Source organism: Panthera uncia, assembly GCF_023721935.1.
Source record: "Panthera uncia isolate 11264 chromosome C1 unlocalized genomic scaffold, Puncia_PCG_1.0 HiC_scaffold_3, whole genome shotgun sequence".
NCBI classification, from domain to species: domain Eukaryota; kingdom Metazoa; phylum Chordata; class Mammalia; order Carnivora; family Felidae; genus Panthera; species Panthera uncia.
In genome coordinates, this window is record NW_026057584.1 from 43,136,319 (window position 1) to 43,150,482 (window position 14,164).

Sequence of the window (14,164 nt, forward strand, 5' to 3'; positions counted from 1 at the left end):
GAAAGAAATTTGGAGAAAGGTATGATCAGGCACACAGGCAAAGGGAATTTAACTAAAAAGTTATCCTTAACTCCCACTCCCTCCAACCTAACTTTGACTCTACAAAAAATTATGGGCTCATTAAGAGAAAAGAGAGAGAAAATGTAAAGAGGAAATAGAGGAAAATACCATGATAACGAGATGTAAATTAAACTATGGAAAAAGTTGACCAAATTGGTTCTTTAATATTTATCCTACACCCACACACACACTTCTAATACACACAGCTGTCCAACACAAGGCAGATATTGCCACAAAGAATGGTTACTTTGAATAGATTATATAAATTAGAATTATCTAATTTATTTGCATATTATCAATAATATGCAAATTTCTGCATGTCCCATCCTGAACCTGACAGTGAGCCCCAGAAGAAACTTTCCTAGGTGGTAGCACAAAGCCAACCACCTTTGAGGTGGATGAATTTGCATTTTATTCATCATTTTCCAATTGGCTCTTTAGTGCTCTGGTTGCTGAGTAATAACAAGCCTAGAAGCTGAGCAAGAAAAGCAAGAAAAAGAGGAAGAGGCCCAGTTTATCTAGAAATTGACTAATACACCTGTAAGAACATAGACAAAACCACTGCTTATAACTCATTTATAACAGCGCAGCAAAAATGGAGCCACAGAAAGAGATGAATGGAAGAATGATGTAATATGCAATAGACATCACTGCCGCTGGTCAGTGTCCGTGGTCCTCCTCTTCTAGACCCACAGAGGACTGCCTTACCATCTCCCTGTGCTGAACTTACATGTGGCCATGTGATCTTCTATAATCAACAAAATGTGCATGCAAGGGATACAGGTCACTCCTGGGTAAGGCATGTAAGAGCTGGTGCATGATTCTCCATGGTCTTCTCTCCTTGCACCAGCTTGCTGGGTGGCACTCCAAGTGACAGAGTCTCCACCAGCCTGGGTGCCAGAATGAGGTTATGTAGAGTACAGATCAGCAAACTATAGCCCCCAGGTTGGCTGCCTGCTTTCATAAATAAAGTTTTATTGGAATACAGCCATACCCATTTGTCTATGTATGCTTTCCAGTGACAATGGCAGAATTGAGTTGTTGGGACAGAGACTATATAGCCTGAAAGCCTAGAATGCTTACCAAATGGCCCTCTAAGCAAAACTATGCCAACTCTTGATACAGAACACTGAACCTCCACCCACATTTATTCGAGGAGGACATGTAGGTTGAAGGGAGAGACAGGCCTCTGTAATTTTAAAATAACAAGAATTGGGGGCTTATTTGTTACTCATATATAACCCAGGTTATTCTGACTGACACAAAACCCTCAAAAGAGAAAACCACTCAATTTGTGTGTATGCCATTAATAGAAATGTATTGTCTAAGCAAAGTACCTGGCACAGTGTGAGCACTTGAGTAGTAGGTTCTCATTTCTTTATTGAACATTCCCCACTGAAAAAGGAGACAGAACATTGATGTAATCACAAATGGACTACATGTCAGCTTCCTCAGAACACACTGCCTAAAAGTGGTGGCTTTTCAACAATTTTTAAAGGAAAGACGTTGACATGGTAGTTATTAAGATGTTATTAGAAGTTATTAGAAGAGGCAGAGTGAAAGCAAAGGTGAGTCATGAGCTGTCAGAACCTGAGGCACGTAAAGAAAGAGGCAGAGTGGCCCCCTTTGATGTGCTGGCTCCTGGGATGCTGGAGCCTGGCTATACATTTGAAGCAGAGGTGAAAACATTGAACTGGACTCATTGGCTTCAGTGATGAAAATGATTTTAAGGTTTTGAACGATAAAAAGAAAGTTTCTTTTTTTTTTTTTTAATTCTCGAAGAAACAAAGGTAAGGGAATATTTGCTGAGTCTCTCATAATACCAACATTGAACACCATTCTAGCTCTTACAATGATCCAGGCACTGTTCTGAGCACCTGACACATTTCAGCTCTTATAATTAGCACAATCCTGTAAGTTGGATGTTATCATTATCTTTAGTTTACTGACAAAATGGTGAAGTACAGGGAAATTAAGTAGCTTGCCTGAAGTCAGCTATTAGCAAGAGGTGAAGCTGAATTGCAATGCAGATGTTCTGTGCCCAGTGCAATGACTCTTAGCCATCTTGCGGCATGTCCAAAGGCTTTGCCACTGGACTTGAGACAGAGTATGAAGGCAAAGATTCGTTGCTAGGCTGCTGTGTTCACTAGGGTACTTTTGGCTCTCTGTATCAGAATGCCCAACTCGAACTGGCTTAAACAAAGAAGAAATTTATTACTTCATGTAATAGAAATCAAGAGGAGGGGCAGCTGCAGAATTGGTCAAGCCACTAGTTCATTGATGTCTCTTGCCTTCTGATTCTGTTCCCCACAGGATTGACTTCACATCAGATTAGTTGCTGTTATAGTCAGGGATGGCAACCAGTAGCAAAAGGTACGTATGTGCCCCTTTGTTGCCACCCAGATAGAAACAAATCCACCCACCCTCTTCATTCTTTCTGGGCCAAATTAGCTCCACATGGGGGTAGAGGCGAAAAGTGACCAGGGCAATGCCACCCACTGTTCGGTTTAGAAAAATTAGGGTTCTTGGAGTGAGAGAAGCAGTCAATTCTCCTGAGTCAATCTGGCTTCATGGCAAAAGTACTTAATACCTAAATCAAATTAGGGTTTGTTTAGGAAGGAGGATTGGGGTTGGAGGGGTAAACAACCAACAGTATCCACTAGCAGGTGTCAGCTGAAGTGCAACCATATTTGCCAATTTGACTGTCTCTGCCACCCTTTCCCTGGGGATCCTTCCACAGACTATACTGAGGTGGTAAAATTCATGCTCTCATTGCATCATGAGTTTGAACCTTAATCTTGCTATATGTTGATGGAGAAGCTGCTTAAAATCTTGAAAGGCTCATCATTATATAGATGAACAATGACCAGACCATATATAAAAATAGAAGTCTGACCAACAGTCCGCAGCAAACAGCCCAGAAAGCCAACCTATTGCCTATAGTAACCGGTCCAGGAAGTCAGACCATTATCTCTAGCAAGCAGCTCACAAAACCAAATAATACCTCTGTAGCAATTGACTTCAAATGGCCAGGACTTGGTTGATATCTGACAACTTCCATAATTATTGCCCCCACTTCCAACTTAGAAAGAAAAACCAGAGAAAGCCAAATACGCTCCCATAATCAATCACATAGGATGATTGCTTCTAGTTAGCTTGTCCACAGCTTCCCTACGCCAACAGCCTTGAAGCAAGGCAGACCTGAAACCATCCCTTTTCTCCACTGAAAAGTTTTCCCACCCTTCTACTTGCCTTTGAGTCTCTGCCACACGCAAGTGATGCAGGCTGACTCCTTTGCTACAGCAAGTTCTGAATGAATAGCCTGTGCTTGTCCTCATTTGGGTCACCTTCATTTGTTTCCACACTCTCTATGCTAGAGTGTCTTCACCTATAAAGTGGGGATAATACGGGCGCCTGGGTGGTTCAGTCGGGTAAGCATCCAACTCTGGTTCAAGTCATGATCTCGTGGTTCCTGAGTTTGAGCCCCACATTGGGCTCTGTGCTCGCAGCTCAGAGCCTGGAACCTTCTTTGGATTCTGGGTCTCCCTCTCTCTTTTCCCCTCCCCCACTTGTGCTTTGTCTGTCTCTCTCTCTCTCAAAAATGAATAAACATTTAAAAAATTAAAAATATATATTTATAAAATGGGGATAATAAAATTACTGACTTCAAGGTGAAGATTAAATTGGATTATGTATCAAAGCCCTTAGCATGTTAATTCTTAAGGACTGGAAATTATCTCTTGAGAAATAACTGTTCATTTGACTATTTGGTGGATTCGTTTAAGAGGTCAAAGAAACTGCAGGGATCACCATAGGGCATGATTTAGCAAAGCCAAATGCCTTGTGGTCTAAGCAGAAAAGGTCCAGGATTACAGGGGTGTTTTCCTATGAGAAGCTTTTGCCATACATTTCACATGAAGTGTCCCACGAGTGAGTGTGTCTTTGTGTGTCTTCACTGACCTCCCCATGGGCTTCTCAGGACAGTGAGACTGGCCTGGATTGGGATGAACCAAAGATGCCCAGAAGATCGCATTGTTTGATAACTTCCAGTGCTCACACTATACCTTCCACACAGTAGGTTGATAGTAAACAGTTGTTAATGGACTTATTGAATAACAAGTGCCATTTACCACTGCTGGAAGTTTGAGAATTAATTTGACCTGCATGTGCAAACTATTTGCATGTAGTCGAAGAAGCCAGAATTTTAAGGATCTATGAAGGAAATACCTTCTTTGGTCCTCATAAGTATTTCACACCACAGAAGTTGTAATTCATTACCCTTGCTGAAAGGAAGACACGAAGAAATATGAAGAAAATGTAATGAGGAAGAGGAAGACACAAAGGGAGAAAGAGAGAGAAACACACACACAAGAGGATGAGATTTTTTTCTCATTTGTGTTATGAGACACATGAACAAGGAAGCGAGAGGCTCTCATGGGAAAATGTCAAAGGACAGGGTGGTATAAATATCTTATGGAGAAGGAGGAGAGAAAGGTGATTTATTCCCTTTATATTAATTAAGAAAACTTCTAAGTATTTGTTGTGTGCATACATCCACGTTGTAGGTTATTCTGAGTATAAGGAGTTAAATGCCTGAAAGAAAGGTTAAAAGAGCAAAGGTGACAGTAATTATGGTCGGGGCAAATTCAAGGTTACAGATCCTTTATCCCTCAAAGACCTCTCCAATGTCAAAGAATGTGAATAAGTTTAAGACAAAGTCATGTTAATCACACTGATTCAAAAAAAATATAGTGAGACAGCTGCCTGAGGTAAGTGGGTCATAACTAGGATTTTTGAAAACGATTCATGGGGTCCTCCAGATTCATAGGGACCTCTTAGAGGGAAAATCTGAGAGGCACCCCACTCAGCCACAAGTCTGGACATTTGCAAATACGTGAGCAGCAGGGGACTGAGCAGGGAAACCACCACTTTGAAGGTGATCATTGTAGCCTCTGGTGGACACTGAAAGCTCAAAGAGATATCCTAAAAATTAGTCTTTGATCATCTATAAGAGAAAATCGTGAGGAATCAAAACAGCCCCATTTCCTTTAAGTGATAAACAGTGAGAAACAATGGGCGGGCAGAGAACTCACTATAATCTTCCACTGTATGCCTTAAGCAAGAGGGATTTTTTTTTAAAGCTCAGACCTGATGTTTCAACAATTTCCAAGCAGATGTTCCCTCTGTAGGCTAGGTTGTGTGCTCACTCACTGATTCTCCATTTGGCTCTATTACACTAATAACCCCACAGAGAGCCCTCCCTTTTCATGCACAGTGAAGCGGTGACTTCTCATTCTCCATCTCTCCAGGTGAAGTTGGATGCTGTTTAAAAATGCTCTTGACACCCAGGAATAGACCCACACAAATATACCCAACTGATTTTTGACAAAGGTGCAAAAGCAATTCAATAAAAGGCCGAAGAAGAAGAAGAAGAAGAAGAAGAAGAAGAAGAGAAAGAAGCCTTGACCTAAACCTTACACTCTGTAAAAATTAACTCAAAATGGATTATAGACTTAAATGTGACATGTAAAACTATAAAACATTTAGAAAAAAACATAGTAGAGAGTGTTTGAGACCTAAGACTAGGTAAAGAGTTCTTAGATTCTGCACCAAAACACAATCCATAAAAGGAAATATCAATAAATCAGGCATGATAAAATTTAAAATTCTTGCTCTATGAGAGCCCATGTGAAAAGGATAGAAATGAAAGAAAGAAAAGATACAGACTGAAAGAAAATATTTGCAAATCACATACATAGCAAAGGACTAATACCTATCATGGGTCAAGAGTTCTCAAAACTCAAGAGTTAAAAAAATCCAATTGGAAAAGGGTCAAAAAGACACTAATAGACATTTCACCAAAGAAGATATATAGAAGGCAAATAAGTTCATGAAGATGTTCAACATCATTGGACATTCGGGAAGTGCACATTGGAACCACAAGTGAGATATCACACCCCTATCAGAATGACTAACATAAAAAAGTGATCATACCAGGGGCATCTTGGTTAAGCGTCTGACTTCAGCTCAGGTCATGATCTTACAGTGTGTGAGTTTGAGCCCTGCATCGAACTTTGTGCTGACAGCTCAGAGCCTGGAGCTTGCTTCAGATTCTGTCTGCCCCTCCCGCACTCATTCTCTCTCTCTCTCTCTCTCTCTCTCTCTCTCTCAAAAATAAATAAACATTTAAAAAGTGTTTTAAAAACTGATAATACCAAATGCTGGGGAGAATGTGGGGAAACTGGGTAACTCATACACTGCTGTTGGGAATAAAAAATGATACAGCCACTTTGGAACACAGTTTGGAGGTTTCTTATGAAACAAAATATGCAACTGTCTTTTGATCCAGCAATTGTGCTACTGAAGTATTTATTTCAGAAAAATGAAAAACATGGTCACACAAAAACCTGTATAGAAAATATTCATAGCTTTACTTGTAACAGCCCAAACTATGAATCAACCCAGATGTCCCTCAATAGGTGAATGCTTAAACTGTGTTCCAGGGGCGCCTGGGTGGCTCAGTCGGTTGAGCCTCCGACTTCGGCTCAGGTCACGATCTCGCGGTCCGTGAGTTCGAGCCCCGCGTCGGACTCTGGGCTGATGGCTCAGAGCCTGGAGCCTGCTTCCGATTCTGTGTCTCCCTCTCTCTCTGCCCCTCCCCTGTTCATGCTCTGTCTCTCTCTGTCTCAAAAATAAATAAATGTTAGAAAAAATAAATAAACTGTGTTCCATACACAACATGGAACACTGCTCAGGAATAAAAAGAAGCAGACTACTGTGATGGCGGTACCAACAGGGGTTGGGCTCTCTAGGGATTTATGCTGAGTGAAAACAGCAGATCCCACAAAGTTACATAGTGGACATTTATAGAACAATCTTTGAAATGACAAAACTTTAGAAATGGGACCAGATTAGTGGTTGCCCTAGATGAGAGACTGGGGAGACAAGGGAGATGAGTGTGGTGATAAGAGAGCAATAACAGAAAGGATACTTTTGGTGTTGAAACTGTTCAGTCTCTTAACTGTGGTAGCCACAGACCTACACAGGTGATCAGATCGTATAGAACTTAACACACGCACACACACACACACGAGCAGAAGTAAAACTGGGAAAATCTGAATAAGATTGGTATTTTGTGTCAATGTTAATATTCTGGTTGTGATATTATATTATTTTATAATATAGTTAATAGTTTAGCAAAAGGTTACCATTGGGGGAAACTGGGTAAAGTGTACAAGGGATCTTTCTGCCTTATTTCTTATAATGGCATGTGAACTTATAATTACCTCAGTTCATATATATATATATATATATATATATATATGTATACGTGTACACGATTGAGGTAGTAACAACCAAACTAACAATACATGCCAGCCTCCTAAACCAGGCCATTTTAAAGGTAATTCTGAGGGGCACCTGGGTAGCACAATTGGCTAAGTGTCCAACTCTTGATTTTGGCTCAAGTCATGATCTCAGGGTAGTGAGATTGAGCCCTGTGTCTGGCTCCATGCTAAATGTGGAGCCTGCTTAAGATTTTCTCTCTCCCTCTCTCTCTCTCTGCCTTAGCCTGCTCTTGCTCTCTCTCTCTAAAAAGAAGAAGAAGAAGAAGAAGAAGAAGAAGAAGAAGAAGAAGGGGGAGGAGGAGGAGGAGGAGAGGAAAGAAAGAAAGAAAGAAAGAAAGAGAAAAAAAGGTAATTCTGACCATTCAAGATATTTGTATGTTCACTCTCAGGCTGTGTTCCTATCATACCCAAAGGAAAATGTTCTTTTCTTTTTTTAAATGGTTTATATTTTTATCATAAGGGTACTATTTAATTGTAGAAAACATGAAAAAATATAGAAATGAAAGTAAGGAAAATAAAATAAAATCACTTCCATTCTCACCACTGACAATAACTTGAATAGTATGCCTTTCAGAGCTATGCCATAATACAATTTACTCTTGGTTTTTGCCATGTTTGTATCATAATTAATTCTTCCATGCATATACTTTTGTAAATATCCTTCATTTCTTATCATATATCCTTTTTAAAGGAATTTATATTTTATGAGTAACACCATTACTATACATATAAATATGATCAGGAGACTGTATCAAGGCCAGTACCCCAGTTATATCATGCTACAGCTTTGTATTTGTACATACACATACAAGATGGTTCATCTATCCTCGTGCATAGCGCTCACGAGCATTCCTGCTCCTCGTTTTGGTTATCACTCTGCATCCGTGGTCATGTAGGAGGTCGGGCCCCCCAATATCTGTTCTAATCCCAGAGGCACCCAGGAATATCTCTAGTGCTGTTACTCAGATCGCTCCACTAAGGGTGTATATTCAAGGAGAGGCAGAGAATCCTTCAATATCTATTTAAGACTTGGAGATTGTCCCTCCTGGACTTCTGTGGGCTTTCCCACACCTCTCAGCTCTGAGAAACATGTGCATTCAACAAACTTCCTTACTATAAAAGGAAGGGGAGAGAAAGCCAAAAAAGCACTTGCAGAGGGTTCAATTCTGCAGCCCCTGCTCAGTCTCCATTAGTGGGGAAAGTCTTATTTTTTTGGCTCCGTTTGTGCAAGTCCGTAATGGATTTTCCTGGGCAGGAGGTCATAGACCTGACATTTCAGAAAGCCTCCAAAGAAGAATTCACTGGAAAGAACACCCTGCATAACTCAAGCGACAACAAAAAGAGTGCATGATTATATATTTCTCAGTCTTCAGCATGATGGTGCCACAGAAGGGCAATAGTCTTTCTCAGACTAAAAGAGGTAAAATAGGAAACTCTGCATGCACAAAAGTGTGCTATTCCTTCCATTGAAGGAGAGGTTTTTAGCATCTAGCGTAGCACCTGGCAGGCCCTGGAAGCGAGAATCCTTTCGGTGGAAAATCCTTTCTAGTTGAAATGCTTTACTTGCACTGCTAATGTGACAGCCTTGTCTGGAAACTACCTAGGTTTTTTTTTTTTCCCCCACACTTCACTGAATTGCACTTCATCTGTATTTTTCCTGCTGCATATCAATGGATCCTTCTGTGGTGGAGAGGGATGGAAGGAGAAGAGAGCTGACAGATTGAAGAGATGCTGTTTTCTTTCCTGTCTGTAGCTGTCTTCTCATTCAGGGTTTGATTCTCTATGAAATCAGAAGTGAAACTCTGCCCTTGGCAAAAAGGAGCCAAAACTCTCGCCAGGATACACCGTGGTTGGCATCCACTGGTGGAAATTCAAGGCCAGCTCATCAGTTTCCTCCCACAGAACCGGGGCAGATATTCAAACAGATTGGTGCCAGGCTAATTTCAGACATGATAGGAAACAGATTTGAGCAAGCCAGAATTTTTTTTTTTTAATTTTCTTAGACGAGAAATAAAAACAAAAAGTTAGGATGTTATTGGGAGCACAATGAGAGGAGACCAATACATCTAGGGTAGCTTCAGTTACTCTAGAAATAGAGGCTGTCAGAAGAAAGAGTTCAGGTCTTTATACTGTCAGTGCTCATGTCAGGAGGGCACCAAAGTCAATGTATCCACCAACGGGAAAGCAAGCAGATTTGCTAAGAATAGGGCTATTTTCAAGGAACAAGGGGTTTCTGCTCAAGAAGCATATTTTTCCTTCGTGACAGCTATGAATGCTGCCTCCATCGCTGTGCTAAAGAGGGCAGAAAGGGCAGCATGCTGTGTTTCCATTTGGGTGTGAACACAAGATCACAGGAAGAAGACCTCTGCACCAATCTTTCAGAGTTGTTTAACACAAACACTTTACAGACAGTCCCTGACTTACAATGGTTTGACTTAGATTTTTCTGGTGCAAAAGTAAAACACATTCAGTAGAAAACCGTACTTCGAATTTCGAATTTGATCTTGTCCCAGGCTAGTGATATGTGGTACGATACTCTTGACCTTGGGCAGCACCGTGAGCCATAGCTCTTGGTCAGCCCTGCGATCATGGGGGTAACAACCCATATGCTTAAGACCTTTCTGTACCCAGACAACCATTCTGTTGTTCACTTTCAGTACAGTATTCAACGCATTACGTGGGATATTCCACACTTTATTATAAAATAGGCTTTGTGTTAAGTGATTTTGCCCAACTATAGGCTAATGTAAGTGCTCTGAACACATTTAAGGTGAGCTAGGCTAAGCTATGACATTGGGTTCGTTAGGTATATTAAATGCATTTTCGACTTAACGATATTTTCAACTTATGACAGGTTTATTGAGATGTAAACCCATTGTGAGTCGAGGAAATCTGTAGAATTAAAGAAAGGCGATAACTCTATCTGACACACTCACCTCTGTTTATTGCACTTCCCCTCTGTATCATATTCTTTTTCACTTCCAAAGACCAGGGCTTGCTTCCGGAAATGTAGATTCTCATAAAGTTCACTTTGATTCAACAACAATTCTGGCTAGTATTGTTTTCAAATTTTGTGTTCCAAAACCAACAATATTGCTTCAAAATTACATGACATCTTTTCTTGAATGTTCTTAAAATAGCTTCTAGACATTACCTCATGAAACCAACACCATCAAAAATCGTTGATAAAGGCAAAAGTGGGGGTACCAACAACTCTCCCCCTTCACCTGCCTCATGACATTGTGGACTGAAGCCTGAGATGGAGGTGGGCAGTCTCTTTTTTCCATTTTCCACGTGACTTGAAAGTGTCACCTAAGCGTTCTAAAGCTCATGCTTCTCATCTGAAAACTACGGCGGCTGAGCCAAATGATTATCCCAGAACTTTCCAGTCCTGTGAGTCTGTAAAATTTTGAAAAGAGGAAAGGTTCTCATTAAGAGAAGTTGAACACTGACTTGCTATACCATTAAGGAGTGGGTTTAACTTGGGGTGCCTGGGTGGCTCAGTCAGTTAAGCATCTGACTCGATTTTGGCTCAGGTCATGATCTCACAGTTAATGAGTTCCAGCCCTGCATCAGGCTCTGCACTGACAGCATGGAGCCTGCTTGAGACCCTCTCTCTCCCTCTCTCTCTCCCCCTCCCCTGCATGCACATGCTCTCCCTCTCTCTTAAAATAAATAAATACACTTTAAAAACAAAGGGGGTTTTAACTTTAAAATCAAGCTTTATTTCCTCGAAGGGAAAATGAATATATTAGGCCCGGTTTATGTGCCACCCAGATCCACTCATTCTCACCTATTTTCCAGAGCTTGGCTTTGGAAGGCCAACCAGGAAGGCCTAGCAGCCTCCTACCCATTCTTGCAGCCTTAAGGCCTGGTAGCTGATGCTGGAGTCATCACCACAAGCTGAGAAGCTTTAACAGACACAGCTAACTGAGGAAGACAGACACTGTGACCACACACTGCCTGGACTGGGCCTTCGGAAGCTCCAGTGGCTTCCTGGAGGCGGTATTGATGCCACTTGATTTGGGGGGAAATTGACACAATGGATGAATTCTGACCAATGGGAGACAAGAAACGAGAGACCATCTGTGCTTAAGTTGTTTGCCCTCCTCCTGCTCTCCCCCCCCCCCCCAGACTGTTCCAAATGCAAATACTTTTGTATAGTACCTCTGGAGATGTCTGCTCAAGACTGAGCAACTAATGTGTTTGCAGTGAAGCTCTGCCTAGCTTGGTCATGAACTTCCCTGTGATGACTCTTCCTCCTTCCCTGCGTTATTTCTCTTTTTCCCCTGGGATTTCGGCCGAGTGTTAACATAACAACATTTTGCCTCAGGTCCTGTTTTCTAAGGAATCCAGGCCAAGACAGTGGTACACGGAGTGCCCTTAGAAAGCAGACCTTCAGGATAGAATTCTGGGCCCCCATATATGGTGGTAAACTGGGCATCACTCATCCCTGGAATGCACTGATGTCACAGTTGCTAAAATGTTCACCTGGGTTTAATTGGCAAGATATTGGTACGTCACGTGGCTGCTGTCCTTCATCAGTAAAGGAGAAATGATAATTATAAGGATTGTCTTGTGGGATGGCTGCTTTTGATGGCACTGGAAGATTTGCAAAAAAGGAATTAACAGGCTCAGAGAAGCTAATTGCCCACTTAAAGCATGCTGTGAAAGCCAAAGGGCTTCTACGCAGCTTGTCTCCTGCAGATGCAAGAAAGACAAGGAAGAAAATCATGTCCAGGATCACATGTTCTGGGTGGCAAACCTACAAAGGAGACAAAATGCACAGCCTCCAAATGCTCCCATGTCAAAGTGAGAGCCCTAATAGGGAAGGAGCAGGAGACTGAGACCTGGAATGAGCGCATATGAGTAGACAAGCCTGATCATTGTGAAGGTCCAAGAGTCCTGGCCCCTCCCGGCTAGCAGAAACAGCCCTTTCTCCTTCCCCAGAAGAGAAGGACTTCTACTTGTCCTGAGACATTTCAGCGATCTCATCTGAAGTCTTATATGAGGACACTTGTGCTCCTCAAGATCTGCCCCGTTGGCCAGGGGAATGCCTTGATCCACACGGACCGCCGGTGATGGAAGATCAGGACGTTCCCAGCAGTGAGATGGATAGACAACCCGCTAGAATGTCGGATTCTCTCTCTCATTTTATCTAACTATATTTATGTACAGAGGAAGGGCCAATTTCCATGTTGCCCAGAGGAAGAAGGGACCTGTGGCAAGTTCAGGCTGCAGTGAAAGCTGTCCTGCCACACAAGCCATATGACTCATCTGGTTTGAAAGTTCTAAAGGTGTCTGTGGGTAAGAATATTGTATATAACTTCTTAAAAGTCTCATTAGAAGAATCATAAAACAGATACTTAAAGATTTGGGAGTAAAGGCCATATCTTTTGTGGGAGAGAACAAGTCCCTACTTAGATAGCATGACAGTTTTCACAAATAAAAATTTAGTCCTCATCATGGAATACCAAATGACTATGAAATAGAGCTGCCCATTGTGAGCTGAGTGTTATCAGATCCACCAAGTCTAAGGCCACATGGGTATGACAGTAGTCCATTCCAAAATGGAAGGGGTACATTCAGGATTAGACTGAGGTCAGTCCAGAACTCCTGAGTAAATTATACAGACAAGCGGCCCAGGTTCGTTTCCCCTAACTCTGTTGTACCATTACCTTTCCTTTAATCTACATCTATGGCATCACTGGGGATTCCCTGTGGCCAACTGACAGAGGTAGGAAGGACTTGGATATGGTTCACAAATATGTAGGTGTAATATGTTGGTCCTAGCCAGGACTGAGCCACTACCGTACAAAAGCCCTCCTCGAGACTGCCCCAGAAGGCAAGTGGTTAAAAGAAATCTTCCCACTGGGAAGATTTAAGAGCAATACACGTGATTATCCATTTCATATTGAAGGAGAAGTAGCCTGGGGAAAGGATATATCCTGACTCCTGATCAGTGGGAAATGATTTGATAAGATGATCAGTACTTACGAGGAACAAGGCACAGAGACATGAGACAAGAATGGCCAGCAGAAATGTATGTACATAGGCTAATGGGAGTGAACACAGTACATGCAGATCTTTTATCACATATTAAAACCTACTAGAGATCAACTATCTTGTACAAAGCTTTCAACGACCAAGTAGACAATGAATTGGTCAGCTGCTTATTGAGTCATCTAGTGCTTTTGTTTGCCATGGGGCCATGAAGCCATGGTGCCACAGATGGAAACTAAGCATGGATCAAAACCCATGGGCTCCCTCTCACTAAGGCAGATCTAGCTCCTGCTGCTACTGAATTCTCTACTTCCAGGATCAGAGAATGACCTTGAGCATTTGACACGGCCTCAGTCTTGGAAAGACCTGCCAGTCAGCTAGTAGCAGGTCAGTTACATCAGATCCCTTAGTAAAATCAGTGATTCATACTTACCTTAAATGATACTCTGGAGACAGGTTTGCCTTCCTGCCCACAGTAACTCTGCAAACACTACCATCTAAGGACCTACAAAATGTCTGACCTACTCACAGAAAAATGACATTTGCTCAGAGTAAAGGACTTATTTTACAGCAAAGGAAGTGTAATACCAGGCTCATGACTGTGTAGTTCACTAGTTTTAGCGTGTATTTCATCGCTCAGAAGCATCCACCTTGATAGAATAGTGGAATGGCCTGTAGAAGTCTCAGCTAAGGTACCAGCAAAGGGACAACACCTTGTGGGCTTGGGGTATAGTCCTTCCTGGTGTAATTGATCA